The sequence below is a fragment of the Arachis ipaensis genome, chromosome B04, assembly GCF_000816755.2.
Source record: "Arachis ipaensis cultivar K30076 chromosome B04, Araip1.1, whole genome shotgun sequence".
Lineage (NCBI taxonomy): Eukaryota > Viridiplantae > Streptophyta > Magnoliopsida > Fabales > Fabaceae > Arachis > Arachis ipaensis.
The window spans coordinates 97,673,007-97,678,254 of NC_029788.2; the positions used below are offsets into that span (position 1 = coordinate 97,673,007).

The following is a 5,248-nucleotide window of genomic DNA, read 5'->3' on the forward strand; positions in this document are numbered from 1 at the left end:
GAGTCTCATGGAAAAAGGCAAACAGTGAGGTTTGTATTAAAAAGCCATAAAGCGGAAAAAGGCAGAGAGTGCAAAATTAAAAGAAAAAGCCATAGATGTCCTTAGAGTTCCTTTGTACATCTGTGTTGTGTTTCATGATTCTGTGGGAATCCCCTTGTAAGTTGGGTTAGCACTTTACAGTTGAAAGCTTGGCAGTGACCAAGTCAAGTTCAGTTTGGGATTAGATTCTGGACTTGTCCCAGATAGGAAGGGTATTTCCTAGGGAGAATTGGAGTTTGTAATCAAAGATGATTATAGTGAAAGTCCATCATTGTTGTGATGGAGACTGGATGTAGGCTGCCTTGCACTTAGCAGCTGAACCAGGATATATCTTGGTGTAATTTTCTCTCTCTTCTACTCCATTTCTGTTTCTGCTGCTCAGGAGATAAAACTGAAAAATATCTCGTGCTGATTGACGAGACAAAAAGAAAAGTCTTGTGGCTGGGGACGAGACAAAAGAAAAAGTCTCGTGACTAGTTACGAGATAAAAAGATAAAAAGTACCCAGAAATGGTTTCAAAGGCCAGCAAATATTGACAAGTAAAAAGAGAGTTAAGATTCAACCCTTCTTCTCTTAGCCACTAATAACCATCAGGTTTGTCATTGTCCTTTGTTTTAGTATTGGGAGAGAAACTGAGGTGGTCTTAGAGTGAGAGAGAGCTTAATTGTTTTTTTATTGTTTTTTAGCTAATTGTTGAGGTAGGATTTTTAGAGTGAATGTATTAAATTGTTGAGGCACTTTTTAATTATAGGGTTTTTTTTTAGATTATAAATTTTATAAATATGGGATAATTATTTAAAATTTAATACTGTCACAATTATCTTTGCAGTTTTATCATTAATATTTGCCACGTTAATGTTTTCCATTAATAAAAATGGGATTAATTGAGAGATGTTTCGTTAAATTTAATTAACTTTAAGAAATTTATTTGTCGTTTTATTTTTTGAGAAATCTTTTTGTGAATGCCAAAATCTTAATTTCGGATATATTTGGATAAATTACAGTTTTATACGAAACTTTTAATGAAAACCCAAAGATTGAATCAATTAAATAAATTTAATTCTAATGCATCCAAGGTATAATAGAGTTGCAGTTGAACAAATCATAGAAGAATCATTGAATTGAACAAGGAAATAAAAAAGTATTAAAATATAAGAATGAATATCGCCTCTATTTTTATAAAGTATGATTAGATATTTTTTAAAAGTGATTTTTTATTCAGTCTTATATTACAATAATTTAAAATTCTGCTTATGTTACACTCACGGTACATAGTCGGTCCCAAACCCGGATAAAGGAGGAGTGTTGTGTTAGGTCTTCGACAACCAACATAAAAATATAGTCGAACCCCCATAACATGAATCAAAGATATTATTGCGCTAAAGCTAGGTCGTTGCCCGGAAGTAACGCGCTGTATGACTCGAGTATGGTGTCAAATGAGTAAGAGCCGCTGCATCAGTGTCCGGATGTAGTGTTAAATGAGCAAGGGTTCTCGCATTTTCGTGAACGGACGAGGGTAAATAAGCTAGTTCACAAAGTAAAAAGGTAAAGGTCGAAGCGACAGAAGGTTGAGATTTGGGACATGGAACATAGGCACTCTAACAGGAAAGTCCATGGAAGTGGTGGACACTATGACAAGGAGGAAGATTAACATTATGTGCCTACAAGAAACAAAATAGGTTGGTGCAAAGGCTAGGGAGTTGGATACTTCTGGTTTCAAACTTTGGTATATAGGAAAGGTGAAGAATAGAAATGGAGTTGGAGTAATTGTGGATAAGAAGTGGAAGAAGAACGTAGTGAATGTCAAGAGGGTGGGAGATCGGATCATCTCTATCAAACTGGTGGTGGAGAAAGGTGCTTTCCATGTGATTAGCGCCTATGCACCGCAAGTGGGTTCGGATGAACAACACAAGATAAGGTTTTGGGAGGATCTAGAGAGTTTGGTTCAAGGCATACCTTTGGGAGATAAGATTTTCTTAGGAGGAGATTTAAATGGCCATGTTGGGAGAGAAGTGACTGGATATGGGAGTATTCAGCGAGGCCATGGTTTCGGGGTGATCAATGCCGAAGGTAAAACTATTTTAGACTTTTCCTCAACCTTTGATCTTCTCATCGCAAATACATGTTTTAAAAAGAGAGACGAACATCTTATAACCTATAAGAGTGGCATGACAAGCTCTCAAATCGACTTCTTCTTGTTGAGGAGAGTCGACTGGAAATTTTGCATTAACTGTAAAATTATCCCTGGAGAGATTTGACAACACAACATAGGGTGCTCATCATGGATTTTCGCGTTGAGCAAAAGTTGAGAAAAAGACATCATACGAAAAACTCAAGGACGAGGTGGTGGCGGATGAAAGGTGAGGAACAAAGAAGCTTCCTAAGACGGATATGAGAAGAGGCAAAGTGGGATGGGAATGGAAGCGCGGAAGAGATGTGGAGGGAGATGGCAGAAGTTATTAGAAGAACAGCAAAAGAAAGTTTTGGTGAATCTAAAGGAATAGGACCAAGGGACAAGGAGTCCTGGTGGTGGAATGCGAGTATACAAGAAAAGATAAAGATAAAAAGGGAGTGCTTTAAAGAGTGGTCTTTATGCCGCAACACAGATAACTGGAAAAAATACAAGGCGGCTAAGAAAGAGACAAAAGTGGCTGTAAGTGAAGCAAAAACAAGAGCATATGAGGGTCTCTACCAGTCTTTGGGTACGAAAGAAGGAGAAAAAGGTATATATAGAATTGCAAAGAGCCGGAAAAGAAGAACGAGAGATTTGGATCAGGTGAAGTGCATAAAAGATAAGGATGGAGATGTGTTGGCTCAAGAGGAGAAGATTAATGAAAGGTGGAAGAGCTACTTCTACGAGTTATTTAATGAGGGACAAAAGACTCTTCCGAGCCTTGGTCGATTATGCACAAAGGAAGAAGATCAAAACTTTGACTACTATCGAAGGATTCGAGACTTCGAGGTAAAAGAGGCTCTAAAGCAGATGAAAAATGGCAGGGCAGTAGGACCTGATAATATCCCGATTGAGGTTTCGAAGGGTCTTGGAGAAAAAGGCATCAACTGATTAACCAAGCTTTTTAATGAGATTTTAAGGTCAAAGAACATGCCTGATGAGTGGAGAAAGAGCACCTTGGTACCTACCTACAAGAATAAGGGGGATATACAAAGTTGCGAAAACTATAGAGGGATCAAGCTTTTGAGTCATACTATGAAGTTATGGGAAATGGTGATAGAATGGAGGTTGAGAAAAGAGACACAAGTAACGGAAAACCAATTTGAATTTATGCCAGGCAGATCTACCACTGAAGCGATATACCTATTAAAAAGGATGATGGAGAGGTATCGTAGTAATAAAAGGGATCTACATATGGTGTTTATTGATTTGGAAAAAGCGTATGATAGAGTACCAAGGGAGGTCTTATGGAAGGTTTTAGAAAAGAGGAGAGTAAGGATCGCATATATTCGGGCAATTAAAGACATGTATGATGGGGCCACAACTAGTGTGAAGACTTAAGGTGGTGTGACAGAGGAATTTCCTATTGGTATAGGATTACACCGGAGATCATCCTTAAGTCCATACCTTTTCACATTAGTCTTGGAAGTACTCACAGAGCACATCCAAGAGCCTGTGCCATGGTGCATACTTTTTGCCGATGATATCGTCCTTATAGGAGAGTCAAGGGAAGACCTAAATAAGAAGTTGGAGTTATGGAGAGAAGCTCTAGAAGTATATGGTCTGCGCATAAGCCATAGTAAGACAGAATATATGGAATGTAAATTAAGTCTGAGAAGGAAAAACACTAATATAGAGGTGAAGATTGGAGAAAACATCCTACGACAAGTTAAAAGTTTTAAGTATCTTGGATGCATTATACAGGATAATGGAGAGATTGAACAGGATGTAAATCATAGGATCCAAGCAGGTTGGTCAAAATGGTGGAGTGCATCTGGCTTTATATGCGACAAAAAAGTGCCTTTAAAACTTAAAGGTAAATTCTATCGCATCGCTATAAGACCAGCTATGCTTTATGGTACAGAGTGTTGGGCGGCTAAAGGGGAGCACGAACATAAGCTAAGTGTGGCAGAGATGAAGATGTTGAGATGGATGAGTGGTCATACGCGATTGGATAAAATAAGGAATGAAGATATAAGGGAGAAAGTTGGAGTAGCACCCATTGTGGAAAAGATGGTTGAATCGCGTCTTAGGTGGTTTGGACATGTGAGAAGAAGACCGATAGAACATCCAGTCAAGAGGGTGGATGAGATGGAAGATGGACAAAGGGCGAAAGGCAGAGGAAGACTTAAGAAGACCATCAATGGGGTGGTCAAACGAAATCTACATGTAAACGATCCCTCTGTAGACATGATACATGATAGAGCATAATGGCGTCGTTTGATTCATGTAGCCGACCCCACTTAGTGGGATAAGGCTTTGTTGTTGTATATTACAATAATTTAAAAAAATTAAAATAAATATATCTAAATAGATTTAGTGTTTTTTAAAATTAAATACACATCTAAAATACAAACTAAATAAAACTGAAATTTAAAATTTAAAATTTTTATTTCAGTTTTAACATTTTTAATTATTAAGAGATTATCATTTAAATACACATTCAAAAATTATATTCAGTAAAATTGAAGATTTTAATTTTAAAATTCAAAAAATAAATCTTAAGAGTTTTAATTATTAACCAACACATCTGAAGTCCTTAGAAGAGATCATATTTTGAACTAATATGTTAGATATACTTTTATTGAATAAAATCTAAAAAACTTAACTTAATTATTCATTTTAATAATTTTAAAAATGTTAATAAAAAATAAAAAATATTAGATGCGTTTTTATCGAATAAGATATAAAAAAATAGTTTTATTTTTAATGTTTAAATTTAAATTTTAGATTTATGATTTTGGATGTGTTTCAAACATATTTTGTATATAAGTCAATAATTTTAGATGTGTAATAATTGAAAAAATAACCAATTAAAAAAAAACCATTTTAATAATTTTAAAAGCGTTAATATTCAAATAAGTAACGATAAAATCCAACAAATAATAAAAAAATAAGAAATATTATATGAGTTTTTATCGAATAAGATATAAAAAAATTAATTTTATATTTAACATTTAAATTTAAATTTTTATTTATAATTTTGGATGTGTTTTAGAAATATTTTGTGTATCACTTAATAATTTTAGATGTGTT

At 35.0% G+C, this 5,248-nt stretch overlaps 1 pseudogene; it reads left to right on the forward strand.

Annotated features, from left to right (window-relative positions):
* LOC107636689 lies at positions 2,474–4,475 on the forward strand (annotated as a pseudogene).